This window comes from Bombus huntii, unplaced genomic scaffold (genome assembly GCF_024542735.1).
Source record: "Bombus huntii isolate Logan2020A unplaced genomic scaffold, iyBomHunt1.1 ctg00000062.1, whole genome shotgun sequence".
NCBI lineage: Eukaryota > Metazoa > Arthropoda > Insecta > Hymenoptera > Apidae > Bombus > Bombus huntii.
The window spans coordinates 387,713-407,920 of NW_026099323.1; the positions used below are offsets into that span (position 1 = coordinate 387,713).

The following is a 20,208-nucleotide window of genomic DNA, read 5'->3' on the forward strand; positions in this document are numbered from 1 at the left end:
ATAATCAAACTTCAGGCAGAAACTGCCTAGCAACGGCGTTTGGAACCTTCTCGATGCTTCCAAACGGGTATAGAAAACAAATGCAATCGTACAGCGAGAAAAATTCCACGAGGCTGGCATTCGTGTGATTGCTTTGGAGAGTGATACATCGAGCATTTTCAACAATCGTATTTTGCGCCTAAGATTAGTTTACGTTTAGTGAAGAGTTATCCCGTTGACCGTGGATTCGTTTGAACCCAAAGACATTGTTAATAGTGTTCATTAAACTTATTATTCATACAATTTATTATTCACTAATTTTATCATTCGTTAAACTTATTATTCATTAGACTTATTATTTGTTAAGCTTTGTGATAGTCCTGTATATACGTGTAAATATAATCTCGGCTTTGTGAAACAATGGCTAATTCACGTGAACAGTTGTTACAAAATTCTAACCATAACCCGACATATATTTTCGACTTCTTTTTTCGCGTACAACACCCGCTTTCCGCTTGTATCACCAGTTACCAACCACCCTGTAGATAGGAAAGGTATTCAATTTTATACTTCCTTTACGTTTCTTATATTTTCTTTGTTTTTAATATTATGATAATTCTGAATCTTCCTGCATTTCCTAAAATAAAATTAACTAAGAATATGTTCTTAACTCTCAGCCTCACGATATTCCAATTATATTACACCGTTAATTCAACCAAGTTACCAATCAGCCTCGACGCTACTTCCCTGTCTTTATAAAACCAGTATTAAAATAGACACAAATTACCATAAACTAGATACAAACTACTCGAATGAACATTAAGAGAGTATATGGGGCATTTTATGTGGGTCATTAAGAATCTGCTTAAGTATATAATTAGCATCGATAAACGTCAAACGCGAGGGAACGAGTATGCGAAGGATTAATAAACGATCTTGAAGTCCAGCGTGATTTATGTATGACTCGGCTGATTCTTTTCTAGGTTGCTGATGGTGTGGGTGTTCGACGGCCACGTTTGGAACATGAAACTTCTGGACCCCGACGTTTTCACGTCGTTCTCTTTAGCGTCCCTCACGGAACTTCCGGCCGCTGTTCTACTCGCCCTTTTCCTCGACAGATGGGGCAGACGATGGATGGGTTTCGCATCGATGTTCCTCTGTGGCATTTTCTCCTTCGTTGCCATCGCTACCCCCTCTGGTAACATTTTTTCTTTTTTTTTTTTTTTTTATTTCTTGATAAATGACTTGTCAATCGATATTATTCAATAAAATAGCAGGAACGTGTGAATAGCAGTGAGAAAGCGGGGGTGAATTTTATAGAAAAAATCCGGTTTTATCGATCGACGGTCGTTTTAAAAAGCGCTTTTCTGAAGCTTCTCCAGTGAAAGCTTTGGGAGATTGAGAAATGAAAGCTCGTGCTTGATGCAAGAATAATGTTTTTGTTAGATAGTAAGGAGATAAGCGGTAGCGTTAGGGGATATCCGCGTTTTCAAGGACATTAAGGAGTGGAAAATAGACATTTTTTAATCCGTATTTAGAAGAGAACGTTGTAGTTATAAAACAATTTACTATTTTTATTTCCTCATCTTGCAACAAAACTTTCCTTCGAATTCTCTTTTATCGTTTATAGACAACAGACTTGAACGACATAATAATATAGACCCGTATTATTTAAAATCATATTATAGAGAATTTACAATTATACAATCCGGTCATTTTACTTAGTATTAATAATAATCGAATCTTATAAAATCTTTTTATACAAATATTCCTCTTCTCTTCTTTTCTTTTTCTTTTTTGCCTTTAAATCCTATTCCATTAACGATTGACATTTATTTCTCAACGTCACATACTCGACAGGGATGACATTTAATTTTTAATTGGACCATGCGCGCATCGGGCGTATGTATCGTGCGTGGAATGCGGCGATCGTGGCATTTACATATTTCTCAACTTATTCAAGGTTCGACAACGGTTGCCATGGCGATTATAGCGCGTCTTGGGGTGAATATCGCCGCGAATATTGGTTTCCAATATGCAGCGGAAATGCCGCCGACTGTGGTGAGAGCTCAGGGCGTGTTTTTAATCCATATCATCGGTTATATCGTCCACATTTTGGGACCTTACATTATTTATCTGATAAGTGAATCGAAATTTTTGTTAACGACATCGTATTTCTACGATCCGAAAATTACTCAACCTCTTTTTTAATTTACGACTAATATTATCTGTTATTGAAATACGTTTTTTTAAGTTGGTTTAATTTGTAGAAAAATTATGTTCCTTGTCGGCCATGGATTCTTCTTGTGATCTTACGAATCACGGAAACAAGATAGATTTTCGATATATTTTCCTTCGTTTCGTTTTTTTGCGAAGGAAATGTAACTTTTCTATTGTCTGTAATTATTTACAGGTTTGCGATACTACACTATAGCTTCGTTTCTAAATGAAACGAATGTTTACAAAATCTCGTTATACAGGTAACATCAATGATCCTTTGTATATTGACAACTTCTTCAAATTCTGTCTTTAACCAATATTCTTTCTTAATATTTAAAAGAATATTAAGTATACAGAAAATACGAAGAGGAATATTTGCGAGGACATTCTTGATTATTGTGTAAGTTATTCTGTTCTGAATTATAAATTTACCTCAAAGTATACTATTATTTGTGTAATGTTATTACCGAAAATGAACTTATGGTAGTATCCATTTATTTCCCAAAAATCGAAGGGAAATTAAGGAATTAGCGGAAAGCGGAATTAATTGTTATTACTTCTAAAAGAGGTATAGAGGGAAACGTATAGAGAGAGACGTATAGTGGGAGACGTATAACGGGAGGCGTATAAGGGAAAGACGTAGAAGGGGAAGCGTATAAAAGGGAGAATATTTTTCGTTTAATTTAGGTTGACATTGATCCATCTTTACCGCTGGTTGCCCTCGGTTTGCTGTCTTTTGGACACGCCTTCCTGACCCTTGGCTTGCCAGAAACGTTGAACCAGGAATTACCAGAAACCCTACAGGAGGGTAACGACTTCGGCAAGGAACAAAGTTTCTGGTGGGTTCCGTGTATATCCTCGTAAGTATAGATTCTATAATATTCTTCCTCCGCCTTATGTCAATATAAATTTACTAATAATCGTTTATTTCAATTTGACAGGAGCAAAATGCTGAAAAAATCTTATAGAAAGAAGAAAGGCCTTTCAAATCCAGCGTTTACTGGCAGTGTTCAAAAAATGGATTGTACTAGGTTATAGTGGTTAGATTTGGCGACGGCGCGAAACTTGCCAGTAGGGTAAAACTTACCAGTGGCATGAAACTTGTCAATGGCATGAAACTTGTCAATGACATGAAACTTGTCAGTGACATGAAATTGCCAGTGGCGTGAAACTTGCCAAATTTGTTGTAAATATAGTTATTAAACGTGTGCGTGTGATGTTAGATGTTAAGATATTACGAACGTATTGAGATTGAAGAGCTATTGAGAGAAACTAGGAGGAAGTATCGATTATTGCAGTGAAAGAGACAAGAATCGTCAAATTACACAAAGTATACGTTTAAGCAATTAATTGACGCTTCATCGACGAAGTAGCTTTGTTGCACACAAGATAATTTTCTTTAAAGTGTATCTTTTTTCAATTGGAATGACTGTATAAAAATGTGAAGAAATTTAAAGAATTCAGAACGCGGCATTTAAAGTACGTTGCGTTCACATATTGCGATGTAATTATTTCGCGTACTATAACGTCGGTAAAGTGTTGGAAATGAGAAACGATTCGAGTATCTTATGTAAATGTACAATTAAATTCAGTATTGGATATACGTATCAAAGGAAACGATATATAAGGAAATAATATACCATAGTATTTATGCATCTTTCGCTTTAAAAATCGAAAAGAAAGATCTATATCTTTTTCTTCTTGCTCTTTTTCTTCTTTTCTCGTTGAAGGAATACTCTAGTTGAATTGATTTAACTATGAAATACCGTGAATAACAAAGGATTGCCACGAGACTCGAAACACAAAAAGAGAGCTGTCTTCGCGCATTGTCAAGCTTTCAACTTGTCTCCTTTATTACGAATCGCCTTTGTATCAATATAGGTGATTCATAAATCGCCGACACTTGAAATGAGAGTTTCGATCGACTTTTAAACCGAAGTGTATTTTGCGTTCGCTCGATCAACGTGGCTTTTTTTCATCATCCATTTATGCATCAACACGTTGAATGCTTTGAAAACTCTGAGATCTCTGTTATTTAATTTAAATATATACATACATATATATATATATATTATTCTAATGAAACATCAAGATTGAAATTCTTTTATGATATTTTCTTTTTTATGATCTTTCAGTATTAATACGAGAAATATCTCTATTTGATATATTTAGATATAATAAGAATATTACTTCTAATAAGTATCCTTGAATTCGTAATTACTGATCATACATAAAATGGAATGCATTAAAACAATTAATTGCTAAGCGTTCATTAGCTACCATCATACCCAATTGAGATTATAAAATGAAAGTTGTAGGATCTTTTTAAGCAGGAATTTTTTTTAATACAAAGGATATTAACATAATGTTCGACATTCTTCCGAAATTGTTCTGTTTAAATCCAATGGAAAAAGAAGTAAATAATTTATAGAATTATATACAAATTTTAGAAGAAAAATTGATAGATAATGAGTTAATTTTGAAAATGCTCAGTGTTACGACCGTTCGCGGAGAGACGCGGTCGCGAGGAAAACGCGTCAGCGAGAGGCGTAAATTCTCGCTACGATTCGGTGAATCGACGCCGCGAAGTAGTCGTTCCCCTGTTTCGGTTAAGATAACAGAGGTGGTTGAATGAATATGACACAGTATAGTAAGTTATATTTCACCGTTTATTCCACAACTTATAACGAAGGCAGTTACACTGGTGCGTATGTACCAGATGAATGAGTGACTGATCTGCGGGTGTGTCTACCCGCTCGAAGGATGTTGACCGTTCGAAGGATGTAAAATCAGTACCGTCTTGGGAGACGATGATGTGTCGGAGGAAAGCTAAGGATGGGTGTGTCTAGCGCACGGGACCATCGGATTTGTTGGTGCCGATGTTATTTAGGAGAGTGAGGGAATAGGCTTCGTTTCTAATTGGTTAAACGAAGGGTCTCAACCGCCCTCGAGAGAAAGTGGTTAGTGGGAGGACAGTTGCAGCGTACGTGCGAAAAACCAACTTTCCTTAGTTAAGCTGTGGTAGACAATAGTCTCGAGAAATTCCTCGGAAACAGATGTTTGTTTGAAGGACCTTAGCAGGCAAGTGACTCGGGTTTATGACGGATGCTTAAGGCTATTGAGGGTACGCCGTGCGGAAGAGCGGACATCTGGTGTCCGTCTGGCCCGCGGTGTGTGACCTGGGCCAGGCAGAGAGTCGCCCGGCGTAACACTCAGGTTTAAATGTTACTTGAAACAGATCGAAACTCCGTCACGTGTTCAATTAGAAATAGTAAAATTCTGATTCGTGAAGAGACGCGAATATTTCCAATCTCGTTCCTTTAGATCCTCCGACCTGTTCGTCTTAAGCGCACAATCTCCGTTATACCACCTTTAAACAATGATTCTAGCAACTAGAATCATTCGATCGTTAGAATCATTCGCGTGCTTATGAGACTAGCCCCTGCTTTCAGTTACCGATTAAAAAGACATACTATTGTTCGTTGCAAGTATCAGCTATCGTTCCTCAAAACCTGAGATTCTTTGAAATATTCCTACGCTAGAGATTCAACTGTACATAATTGTTCAAGGCTACAAGTTAGTTCGATCCTCGTGATACAATGGATATAATTCGATCGTCTGGAAAATAATTCTGGACGAGAGAATTCTCATTTAACCCTTGACGGTCGATGATTTTGTAAATCACGTACGATATCGTAATCAGGAATGAATTCTTTTATATTTTTAATCTTGAAACTACACAGGGCCAATACATATTAAGCTGAATCGCAAATAAATATTAAGGGAGTCTTAAGGAGTTATAATATCGACATTTCTTATCAATACGATAGTGATATAATAATGTGATATAGTACAGAGTGTTTCGTAACTGATGATTCTTCGTATTTTCGAGAAAATAAATTTTGAATATGTTTCGTGAATGTCGTGTGAACACGAGTTGACAAAGCTTCAGAATTTCATTCTCTCGAACGTCGTACGAAAATCTCTCGTTCTATATTTTCAACAGATCCTTTCACATAGTATTATCCTGTACCACTGGTTATTAACCACATTAACTAACCACTGGTTATCACAGTATCAATTACCAGACACCCTGTATAATACAGAATATTACTTCAAATATCCGTATAATGAAGCATTTCATTTTCTATAATTAATTATAATTAAGTTCGGCTGTTAAGGGTTAATACATTGTAACATAAGTGATCGTTATCGTAGAACTCCTAATTATAGGATGGAGTTAGATTAGACGTATAATGATGAACGAGGATCATCGAGCATTAATGTATTTAATTATAGAGATATTTAGCAGTTTATTTTTGTTTCGGGGGATTCGTCGATGTGTGTGCAAATAAAAAGTAGAATTGTTTCTTATATTAAGGTTTATGGAAGTTTTATTCGGTGAATCAATCTTATGGACGTGAGTGTATACGCGTATGTATACGTGAGTGATGATTATGAATACTATGAATAGGTTTCTTCAGATTGATTGCGTTGTTATTGGCACAACGACGAACACTGATCGTCATACGATGGCACGATTTGCTTACAATATTCTTTCCTTTCTTTTTTTCTTCTTCCTAAACCATAGAAACAGTCAATTAGAGTTATTTTTTTTAAATGTACGCACAACTCGTTTTAGATAAATAAAAGTCCAGCAGTTGGTGCTGAAGAAATTATAACAATAATTTAAAAAGTCTTCAAGCTTGGATTTTATTAATATTGTACGTTATTTAAAATCGTACAAAAAAATATAACGAATAGATAAATAATCGTTAAAAATACGTGGATAATCGTTCAAAAGATATAAAACTGTTTCTTTTCACAAAGACAAATTATCTAAACGTACTATTTTTTTAAATAAGATTTTGTCCAATATATTCCAGTGAAAAATGTTAAAAACATTAAAGGAATCAAAAATTTATATCTCCCTAATTTATTATTTACGTAATTAATAAATTACGTAATTAATAAATTACGTAATTATTAATTTACGTAACATTTTCGATATTATTCTACGTAATATCTTTGAATATCAAATTAGCACCAACCGCTGAACGATTCGAACGTGCGTAACGCAAGTGAAAATTAGCATTAAAATTATAAAAGCTCTTAAAAGATAATAATAAAAATTATATAGGAACACGATTTCTAAGCTCGCTCTTTTTAGAATTAAGGCTTACAAATTCTTAAACGTAAACGATAAAAATAAAAATTAATGTAGGAGAATAGAAAAATAATATGTTCCGATTTTTTCTCGTACAAAAATCGTCAGACTGATCCGCTTGTAATATTGTTACTTCTAAAAAAACACGAATCCTCCTTCGTGTTTTTTAATTGAATTATTATTAAAAATCAGATAATTATCGTTCACAGGAGTGATAGTGTTGATGTCCATTGAAGTGTGTCTTATGGTAGCAAGGCAACGACCAGAAATGTTGGTCCCTTCCGAATTCTTCGCCTTGCTTGATAGTCTGAGGAAGATTCTGGCCGATAGTTTCCGGCAGGAACAAAACCAGTGCAGCGCCAAAAAAGGACACCGTGCTGATAATGAGCATTGGAAATCCCTCCCAAATTGCAGCCTAATGAACAAATATTAATTTATATGAGCAAAGGTTAAATACCATGAAAATCTGGTCAAAGTATTTCTCATTTAAAAAGTTTCATTAGAAAGTTTCAACCAATATAGTTTCATATCTTAAGTTATTCCATCATTTTTTATTTTAAATTTCAATTTTTTGATTAAAGATCAGTTAAAGAAAAGCGTTGGTTGCAACTTCCAAAAGGGGCTTTCTAGAAAGTGAGAAATATTTTGATCAGATTTTTATAATATTTAACTTCTTCAGGAAACAACTTGTTTTAAGATAAGAAAAAAACTATTTTACATTTTCATGAGAAAATTTACATGAGAACTTTTTCATAATTTCTAATAGCGCTTATTGTATCTTTTGGAATAAATTAAAGAGAAGTTGAACGTGGATGTACTTAGCGGTGTTTCAAAAATGTTGTAACAACAATAGTAGTATAAATATTTATTTACCGAGTCAGTGATATATGGCGCCAAAGAGTGTGCAACTATTCCGAAAATATGAATGAAAGATACGCCCTGCGATCTGACTGGCGTGGGCAGAAGTTCTGCTGCATACTGAAGACCAACATTGGCTGCCATGTTCAGACAGAATCGCGACAATATTGACATTACTAATTTCGCGAGCACTGGGGAATAAATTAAAAAATACAAAATTAATCCTGGGTACACAATACTTGATTGTAAGTTTAATTAAAAATATAGTCCGATCGAAGCTTAATCAAAATCAAATTAAAATTTCTCACAAACTTTAAACTTCTATAAATCTCCAAATTCTAGAAAACCAACATATAGAAAATTATTGCTTCTAAAATGTGCACACCTCTTTCAATTTCGCCACTAAATTAATTCCTAATAATTCCTAAATTCTAGTTCCATCAAAATAATTATTTTCCAAGATTAATACCTTCGAAGTTGCCAAAATTCTTTTACATTCATCATCAACTTAATTTCAGATTTTTCTCAATAATACGTCATTATAATCGTTTTAATTTTACTTTAATAAACAGATCGATATATTTACTGGAATGCAGCATAAGTTCAGCGATACTGAGTACACAGGTCATTGCCATCGTGAGAAATCCGCAGAGTCTACGACCCCATCGGTCGAGCAACAGGGCGAGTAATAACCCAGCTGGAAGTTCTGTGGCACAGGCGATCGAGAACGACACGAACACCGAGCTCTGGATAAGTTTTAATGAATACACGTGACCGTCGAACGAGATCAGGATGAAACACCTACAAGATTGTATCGGTTATTTATGAAGGTTTTCTCGCAACATGAACTCGTATCTTATACTTGCCAGAATGCAACTAGAAGAATAGTGTTTCTCGCCAACCGTGGCGTTTTGAACAGATCGAGCAGCGTCGCTGATTCTTGAATTTTGTCCGGTGCCTCCATGTTACTCTGCAAGAATTTATTTCGAGAATAATTAACGAAAGATATAATACGAGTCGTGCCTTTAGCCCTTACACAGTTCAAAATTCATAACACACTGAAAAGAAATTTTATTTTCATTTTATTCGTCATTAATAGATAGCACGAACAGTGGCACTTTGCATTTTGTTTTATGGAATTAGTCGGCATGGCTTTTGATATCGAGATTTATTAATATAATGCGTGGTTGGTTGATTAAATACTTTTCTGATCCGAAATACAGTCGGGAACAAAACTAAGTGGATTAGTGGAGAAAATGTAAAAATTCATTTCAATCATTTGCTGAACTATCTGCATATTATTAGAAGGAAATATAATAAATAAAACTCAAGTATATGAGGCTGATACTAATTTGATTATACTTTCTTCACATCTATTTCCATTAACTATAGCAGCTTATTTTTATCCCCGATTGTACTTGTAAATTGTAAATATTTTATAATTTCTATATAAATTCCCAGATTTACTTCAAATTTTGTACGAGATCGATATAATACCACAATGGAATCGCGACAGTCAAGTCTCATTTCATATTTCATTTTTCATCGCGTTTCATTTTTAAAACCTGTCTATGCATGTTAAAATACATTCGCGAGTCTGTGTGTTTTCGACGTGAATCAAATATATCTGTCAGCACAGATTCAAGCACTGTACCGTATGATTTCGCGTAAGCTTTCTAGAATTCTATTTGATCGAACTTACGACGAATATATTGCAAATACGCGAGTCTGGATTTCTGCGATTGATCCTAGCTGTTCTCCGTAGTTTCTCAACAACCTTGTCCATCATCCCGTTGGAAACGTACCAGCTTGAACAGAGCAAATACGAGTGATATGGATCGATAAGTAAATTTGCATAAATCTCAAAGCGCAAGTTGAGAATTCGAATAATCGAACGATTAGGAGTTTACTTACCGGGCGCTCTCGGGAAGAATCCACGGTGTGATAGCGACAGATAACAGCGGTATGGCAGTAACGTAAGTAAAATATCTCCAGTTCGCGATATAATAGGCTATCCATGGTAAAATTGTACTGGCCACTGCGAAGTATACGCCAAAGGCGATATTCACGACCAACGTTCGTTTCGAAACAGCCATATATTCGAGTACTGCGGGATAATTGATCGTCGATGACTCTCGGAATAACTGATTATTATATCAAGATACTTAACGACGATTATTCTTTATGTTGCAGTAATAGAACATGGAAGATTTATCGAGTGAAACCGGTTATTATTAATATGGAGCAATTGATGACGAGCCGAATGAACGATACCATCAACATAATTGTAGGATAATTGTAAGATTATAAATATAATTCCGATTTTAAATTAATCCGTTTACTCTGCAAACGTGAATGTTCCGAGTTTGAGCTGGTCCGTATAACAAAAAGCGCTACATAATGCACGTGTTTTGCTTCTAACGTATTTAAACGAATTACGTGTTGAAAATTTTGTGATAATTTTCATTTCGAACGAATATACGGAGTGGTTGGTAACTGGTGGTACAAGCGGAAAGGGGGTGATTCTACGCGAAAAAAGAAGTCGAAAATATAGAATAAAAATTTTTCGTTCGAGGCTTTGTTTTCGAGAAAATCGACTTTGAATTTTCGCTCGATACGCGTGCACTTTATCGCGTCTCGTTATAACGGATCTCACTGTAGATCGTTGTCTCGATGGAAGAATTAAAAAAGAAAATTTGTATTCTATATTTTCGACTTCTTTCCGCTTGTACCACCAGTTACCAACCACCTTGTATAACTCGATTTAAGAATATCAAGATATAACTATCCTCGACGACATGAAAATCGATGAAACGATCTTTAACAATAACAAAATCAATATATTCATCTCTGGTGGTGGCAAAAGCTCTTGAATCAAGAACTCGAACCGTATAGTTCAATCGAGTACAGCAACGTCAAAATTATCTTCGAGGAACAATTCATCAAAAATTTCTCACGCAACATCATCTTTCACGTAATAGAAACATTGACTTCATACTAACGTTATCTCTCGCGTGACTGAAACATTGGCTTATCGGTCGAACCTCTCGCACTTTCTACTTCGTAGAAGGCTTACCGATAATCAGAGGAATGTTGATACAGTTATCGAACGCCAGTCCAGTGAGAAACCTACAGACGGCGAATGACCAAAAACTATTTGCGCTGGCAGTGAAAATGGAGGCAAAAAGGGCGATACCATTGCAGAACATTAAAGCTGGGATACGACCCTTCTGATCGGCGATCCAACCGACTAGGAAACCACCGATGATGGATCCGCAGAAGAAGATGGCCTGCGCCGTTGATACGAGGTATTCTCGGTCGCATACCCAATCTAGCTAATCACCAAGGTTAAGAGTTAGTCAGCGAAAAACCAGATTCATATTTTTCAGAATATAATTTTAATCCTGCTGCGGTCTTCGAATTTTTATATCTCGATTCTGCTCGCAGTTCGATGAATGAAAGAGTTCTTTATGCTCTGAAAAAAACGTTCGCGTAAAATCGGAACGAGGAATTATCCGTACTAACAATTATCGTCTTATACTTTCTTTAAACTTAAGAAATTTACTATAACAAGGTTAGAGTAGATCGGAAATGACCCAAAGAACGCAGCAGAAGTGTAAGAATTTCGAAGCATGCGATTCAGACAACGATGTGAATACTTCACCTCAGTTCCTATACTAGGATATGGAATCTGCGTAAAATTATACTCTCATTGAGTACATTTTATCGTTTTGTTTGTTTGGAAGCCCGATGAGCTCAGGCTCTTATCGCTCTTCAACAGCTCTGTGAAGTTTACGTCCTTCCGTTGACATTGTTCGTAATAAGGATAAACGTTCGTCACTGGAATCGCTATCTTAATCCTAAACACCCCATACGATAGATGATTGATCATTTTAATTATTAAAATAAGAACCAAAGTCCAGACAGAGTAATCCAAAAATATCTTGTATCTTATCGTGAAATTTTTCTACAATATTTTCTAATAATTTTCGAAATGTTCGAAAATTCGAGAAATTCCAGAAATCGCGATATCTCGCATATTTTTCACAATATTTTAAAGTCACTTTCTACGAACAATCAAAAATATCGTTCAAAGTTTAAAGGAGCTTTCGTCGCTACGTATATCTCCTTTTCTTTCTTTCCTTCATTATACATACTTACCTCTCTTCTTCGGTGAAATTCGAGTTTACTAATTCGTCTATCCTGCACCAGTGTTCCGTGGGAATAATCGTAATGAAAAATTGCGAGAAATACAGAAACGCGTACGTCGCGCCATAAGGTAGTAACGACAATAACAACAGCCATTGATATCTCCCGTAGTCACCGACATACGGCAGAACATCATCGAAACTTTCCAATCTTGGTCTCAATCGAGTCGCTTCAGTGGGCAATATAGAGTTACTCTTCTCGTCCTTCATTTCGCTGAAACAGAATCCATCCTTGATTTCCAGGCGTAGCAGTATAAAAGTCGTATAACAAAGTTTTCAGTCTTCTAGTCTTTGAAATAAATGTCATTCGGCAGTTCCTTTGATGTTTCACATTCTGTGATTCCAATTACAATGCTCCTTTCCTCTCCCACAAACAGGAAATTATTTTCTGACAGAACGCAGGAACAATCTTACCCGTCATTCACGTTTTCCCCTTCCATAGTTCGAGCAGCAAAGTCTCAATTATGATTTTAGATTTTGAAAGGCAACGGAGATGAAAGAGGAGACCCGATATGCTGATCGAAAGACGTTCGGAAATGAACTGAAAGAACGAGCGAAGTCCGGCAACTGTTCGCTTTGTTTTCGATTCGGTTAAACGTTAAATTAAGTGTAAGTGTTTGCTCGAGTGCCGGCCAATTACTGTGCCGGGAGTCAAGTGAATCGTGACACGCGACTCGTTCAAATTGAATTGCATACGAACCACGCTCGCGAGATCATCTTTAAAAAGGGCTGATTCGGTATACGCGGCGATGTCAACGTGATATCTGCATGTCTGAGGAAAGTTTCGACGAAAGAAATAGCCTCGAGTGCTGGTTAATGGTGTTCGAGTTATCGTTTGGATATCGATATTATAGATTTGCAAATGAGATAGAAGAACCGAAGGAAAGTTTGTTGACTCTGTCATATTTAATTAAATGCAGGAGAAAAATTGAATGGAATAATTTTCTGATTAATATTGTTTGTTTATTACTCGTAATCCTCTTACCCGGCGACTTAAGGGTGACTTCCGGTTACAGTGCTTAACTAAACTAAGTTTTCGATCAATATATTGAACTCTATTGGAAAATAACCGAGAAAATTTTAAGCCATCGAAGGCTAAGAATAAATGAAATAATTGAAGGTTTTTCAAACCTGTTTTAACACTAATATCAGGGATATAAGAAGATGGTACTTCTGATGTATCAACGCAATTATTTGATTATTTACCATTCGTTAAAACAGACGGTCTTAGGGACTGAGGTGGTTAATTAGATATTGAAAAATTAAAAGAACGATTTCCAAGTTAAAAGTAAAATAATATATCGATCTTTCGCAAAATTTTTATATCAAATTGTTCATTTTCGTATCAGATAGAGCAAAAGGTTAAACTGATATGTTTACTTGAAAATGGATTCAGGGAAATTAATCATTTGCCAATTAAATTTAAGCGAATACGTGAAACAATATTATCATATGGAATAAACACGGAAACGAAACAGCTGACAGAAGAACCATCGATTTCGAGACATCGATTAGAATGACTAATGTCATTGTCAGGAGCGAGAAAGTGGTCGAGTGCTCGAAATAACTGACCTGTTTGGAAAATACGACAACGAGAAACGTTCGTGTCTACGAGCCATCGTGTCTACATAATAAATACTTGCGTGTGTACGTCTACACAAATGGCGGCATTTTTAAAATCAAAAATAGAGTATATTACCCTTGATCGTCCAAACGAAACAATTGCTTATAATTACAAGACATTTGATACAGGACTTTGAGAAATCAATATGCTACAATTTGTTGGAAACATTTAGCTTGCACATAAATCACATATGAGCCAAACTCACGCGACTGATAACGTTACATTGCACTGAAACTGAGGACTCGATCGATTCTCAAAATTCCAAATACAATCTTTTAAATTAATTTTCACTCATTATCAAGAATCCAATCAAAATTTCTTTTTCCTAATTTATTAGTAACATTCTTAGGTAGAACTAATAATTATCGCTATAATAATTATCACGACGTCAAAGTGAAACTCCAAACTGATCGTTTCTCGTTGCTCTTTGTTCAAAATATCGATCACGATTAATCAGGCACTACCAACCACATCCACTAATATCACTGTCAGATCGATTAACAGCAAGTTATGAAATTAGTAATTAAGGGCACCCTCGATCAAACCATTTTTCTCTCTCAACGTCACACTAAATCATGTCAAATGTATCTTTCCGTTCCAAATGTCGTCGACTAACTTCCAACGAACAAAATGTCTCAATACACTAAGTTCGATACCTTCGTGTTCTTTGTGGAGATAACCGAAGAATTTTTCCGTTATTGTAGCATTTTCGTTGCTGCTTCTTAATTTAAAAGTAAAGAAATAAAATTAGTTTGGAAAAGTAATTAAAGTAATTCACGTGGGTTTCTTTGAAGACGGCGGAAAATCGATGATAAAACGAAATAGAAATAGAAATAAAATAAAATAAAATCTGCGATTAAACGAATAATTAATACATGTTATTTTGAAAAGGAAATTGGCGATAAAATAGGCGAAAAACAGTTTCTATTAAAAAGGTTATACGAATAATCAACGCAGTTTGCTTCGAAGCAAAATTAGAATTGGCAATCGAGCGAATGATTGACGATTTATTTGGAAAAGTTAGCGGAATCAATGACTAAACAAGCGAGATTTCGTTAAACACACGATTTCCTTCGTAAAGAAAGAAAAAGTAGATTTGTTGATTACACGAATAATCGCTGCAGTTTATCTCAAAGAAGAAATAGCGCGGATGGTCAAACAGGCGAGAAACAAGGTTTCTCCGGGAAAAGAAAATAAAATAGCTGATCGAGTAAATAGTAAATACAATTTACCTTGAGAAAGAAGCAGACTCGAGCGATCAACACTGTTTCCCTCGAAGAAACGCTAAAATTAATGGTCAAACAATCAAAGTAAGTAATTTTTCTCGAGGATAAAGTAGGATCAGTAGTTAAATCAACAAGATTGGTACAGCTTCCCTTCAAGAGACACTATGATCAATATTTATACAGGCAGTCACGGAATCTCCCTTTCGACTGATCCAATCATTGAGTGAAACGATTGTATTCGATGAAATTTTCCTCGAAGATGAAGCAGAGTCGCAGATCCTTACGTAAACGACCGATCAAGTTTCCACGGCAATAAACCTAAATTCCCTGGCTAATTGAAAATATAAAGGAGACACGACCACATTTCCATTTAAAGAAATGCAATTGTTAGTTAAACAACGATAGGATTTTCTTATTCGAAAAGAGAGGAGAAAAACGTCCGATGTTCACGAAGTCTTGTACAAATATGAAGGGGAAACCGGCTCGCGTATCGCTGATATAGAAGCTTGCTTAGCGAAGATGAACACGATACTCGGTGACACGTGTTTGCCAATAAAAAAGGAGAGAATCGAAGAGAAACGGGACCAAAGGAAGAAACGTTGATTGACAGTGGAACCGGCGAAACTAGAAATAGTTTGGAAAACACGATTTTCCGATCGCGAACATCGAGGACCACGTGCTCGCGTTGCCATTGATCGAACTCCATTTAGGTTTGCGGCAAATCGTCGCAACAGCGACGTTGGTAGAACAGAGACACAGAGTTCTTCTGTCTCACAAAAAGCAAGGTGCATACATATGTATTTCCTTGTTTCTCCAAAGCATAGTGGTGCCACGCCGGAAACCGGTTGTCCGAAGCCAGCCATACTTTTCAATGGTGTTGAAATGAATTGTATTGTCGTCTTGTCGCGTACTAAAATTGCGATATATGGACGGTGTTAAAAATTGACGTTGAAACACAACTGATTTTTGCAATTTAAATAACGGATGTATTGAAACGAATTCAGTGGATTTTTCAGGTAAATTTGTCGTTTGTTTTACCGGGTTTGATCTTGGATCGACTCTAGTATATTTTTCATATTTAATTGAAATGGGGAATTGCGTTATGTTATTTGTTGATACTCTGTAGGTTAGAAATGTTAGCATCGTTATTTTAGAATTAATATTTACAAAAGGCATAAATGTAATTGAACTCTAAAGAGGATTAATTAAGAATGCTCAAGCTTTTTGTGAGATTGGTTTTTTCTTGCAAGCTACCTGTATAAATTAGACCTCTCCTGAAGGGACACGTAGTTTCGTCAACCGGTTTCTTCTAACAAGATTCGTGGAATTAGCTTTTTGCGAAGGGACTGATTTATGAATATTGTTTCTTCTGAAAAGACTGCTTTGTTACCATAAAAAATCAAGGACAGGTTTTCGTAGTTTATATTCACCGAAATATTCACACACACAATAATTTCGAACAGTACGATTAACAAATTACTAGATATGTCTGTACAAATTTCACCTTACGCTCGAAGATACAAGCAAAGCGAAAATTAAATTTCCAAAATCAAATATCAAGAACAGTAAATAACTATATGCAGAATATTCTTCTAGCGAAAGACAGACAGTCTCTACTCACTATGTACATACGAAGAGAAAGATACACACTACATTCCAAACACATGTCCAAACACAGGAATGACCTCGTAACTTACATAACACCACAACTGAAGAAATTACACCATATAACATTGAATGTGACGGATGTAATATGGCACATCAATTATCGAACAAAAAGTTTCATAAAATTCAAATTAAAAGAAATATGGGATCGCGAAACACACAACGGGTGTGCATAAGTTATGTACGTAACTTCCAACTTACACACATGCAATAGGTTTAACCGTTACTGGCGTTGATAATAACAGAAGCACAGTCATGGATCCGTTACCATGTCTAGCGTTGTTTCAACGAGTTTCATTCCCACTTGATTTAGTGTCGCTCCTAACCGCTGGTTTACGCAACAGAGAAGGATAAAATGAACCACGACAGATATACAATTACATACTTACGTACTATATGGTTCAAAGTCTATAAATAATATTGTAGACGGTATAATTAGAGGCCTTCTGTACTATTTCCGCACGCAGTAACGTCCTAAACGTATACACGGAAAACTTTAAATCGTAGCACAATTGAAGCCAGAAGAAATTTTAAAGTGAGCTAAAAAATGAAAAACAAGCCGAAGATTCAAGAATAACAGAATTACACTGGAAACTCTATTTGGGTGGGGGGGGGGGGGAGGGTGCGTTTGAAAATCGATCGCGTATTACGCGGTAGGTAGTAGTTGACTGATATGATTGGAGTAATAAATGTCATTACGGATTATTTGATATCACTTTTGAATAAAACTTTTTGAATAAAATTCAATGTCAAGATTTATTCATTATCGATACTTATCTTGTTTACAGTAGATTGTAGAATCGAGATATTCTGTTCGTAATTTTTTATGAAAATGTTCTTCGCATTGATGAAGAATTTTTATTTTTAAAATGATATAAATGTGATATCTCGACGATATAAACGATGCTTTTCTTTATCTGTATATAAACTAAGCAACTTCTAGTTTTATAGATTTTTACACAAAGTTCGTCAAAATCATACGTAAGAAATATTTTCTTTAGATCTTGTACCGATTTACTGAATTACATATAGTAAATCATGCTAATATTTAATAACTAAATATAACTAGATATAAGTAATTATATTAAATAACAAACGGGATCACAATATTGTTTATGGGTACAGAGACCTTAGAAAAATTATGATCGTAGTCACGTAATTACATTGGTTCCTCAAGAATCCTGTCTACCTTGATAGATCATTAAGCAACGTGACTGGAATCGCATTGCGTCGTCGAAGGAAAATTTTTTATCTTTACTTTGTTGTATGAAAATGCTTTCACTGACTGTGTAGAGGTCGGACTGAGGGAAATCTGTGTTCGCTTCTGGTTTCCATAACAGTAGAACGATGGATCTTGAATAATAGATACATTTCTGTTATGTATTATAAACACGTAACTAAAGAGAATTCCATAATATTACCCAAAAACAGTTCATTCAATTTTAATTTCTGACTAGAGGAGACGAGAAATTTGCTAATGGAAAATTTTCATTTTTAAAATGCTTTACATTTATTAATACTCTTTTTTCGAAAACGATACTTATCGTACCATCTAATACTCAAAGATCAAAGCCTATCACAGTTTTCTGTTCCATCTTTTTTAAATGCTTAAAATATTAAACCTAAATTTAATATTTTTTATCATTTTATTAACACGAAATCTGTTATTAATTATTTACTGTAATATTGTACAAATATTTCAGTCTTCATTTTGCCATACTAATACATAATGATCGTGATCTATCTTGATCATCTATCTTTTCCAAACTGATAATGTATTCCTTCATGGAATTTACCAGTTTCACTTCCTTATTGTTCATTTATCACCTAGTATCGGTAACAGATTATGTTATACGTGTTTCGTCGGCAAAACAAACAGAACTAAAGGATCTAAGAATCGCTCAGTAAGTAACAATGCGATTATGGCTGATTTCAGACAATCTGCGGCATTGAATTTTCTCACGTTGTCTCGTAACGATCGTGATTTTCCTTCTGATCCTTCAGATTAAACGTCCTTGAACATCGTTAACTAAATCATGAATTTATAACGAACCCCATTTTTCATTATTTTTTAACAAGATTCCAAAAGATATGAAAAGTAGACAAAACGGAGAGTTTATCTGAACATAATATTTATCGAATAAATCGAAATTTTATTACACGTATTTAAATATTTAAATAATCTATCATTCGAGTGTGTAATTTGTAATTATAAAATTTTATAATTCGTAAACTCGTAGAAGGCAATTAAAAACTCATGAATACACAAGTGTGTGTCACTTCATGTATGTACTTGTTGTATCGGGTATTTATGACATTCAAATAATAATATCTACATTTAGCTTTCGAAAATTAACTTGCTAATACGAAGCGTATTTACCTTCATATTTTATAATAAACTTAATTATTTCGTTAGCAATGAAACATGTGCGTCTCGCAGAAATGTAAAAAATCGTAGACAAATATAATGTTCCTAGTTTTACTTAACTTCTTAATTTTATTTACAATGATTATTGTAACGAAGTGTCTTCAAGTGGCAATAACTCAAATTTAATCCAATTTTTACGAACGCATAATCAAACTCGAATTTTATTCTTTAAGATATAGTTCATTCGAGTAACTCTGAAACGTAATTAATTAAAGCTTAGAAACGAAAGATTAAAAACATTTAATCCCCAATGGTGTATCTATTCCACTCTATATTAATATTAAAAAAAAACATACAAATCGGCGTCAAAAGATGTCAATATTTACAATCATAAAAATCGCCACGTTAAATCATCTTTTCATCTACTAATCCCACTCATAACAGCACACTCACCAAACAAACTATCAATGATCGCAAACGAGTCACAATGCCTTTCACATTTTACGTAAGCAAAAAAAGAATACAACGATCGTGATAGAAACTTTACAAGTGTCCCATTTACATATGTGCGTGTCTGTGTCAAGACTGCAATCAGTAAGATTAATCTCGTCTGTCGTCGACAACATGCTTCTCCGCAACCTTACTAGTTGGCACCGAATAATGGTACAATCGTCTAGTAACATGTATGATTGATAACTCGTCACGCTAGAGGGGCATATTCATTACTCGTCGCTTCAGATTGCATCACGTTAATATTAATTAGCAACAGAAACTACGATAAAGGTCGCGAACTCTCGTATGTTGAACCTTAACATTGGGGCAGTAAACGATATTTATGGAGTAGAGATGATATAGCACTGCACGTACGTAGCTGTGCGCATAGCATCGGATTC

The 20,208-nt window shown here is 35.0% G+C and overlaps 2 protein-coding genes and 2 pseudogenes across 5 annotated transcripts in view; 2 read left to right on the forward strand and 2 right to left on the reverse strand.

Moving 5' to 3' along the window:
* Positions 1-6,575, forward strand: part of LOC126876026 (carcinine transporter-like) — a 65,268-nt pseudogene extending 58,693 nt beyond the window's left edge.
* The window catches only part of LOC126876031 (uncharacterized), a 142,005-nt gene that overhangs the window by 97,685 nt on the left and 24,112 nt on the right, over positions 1-20,208 (reverse strand). The gene's annotated exons all lie outside the window — the stretch shown is intronic.
* Positions 1-20,208, forward strand: part of LOC126876028 (hematopoietic prostaglandin D synthase-like) — a 160,854-nt gene that overhangs the window by 91,360 nt on the left and 49,286 nt on the right. The window lies entirely within an intron of this gene.
* Positions 5,896-18,408, reverse strand: LOC126876046 (carcinine transporter-like; annotated as a pseudogene).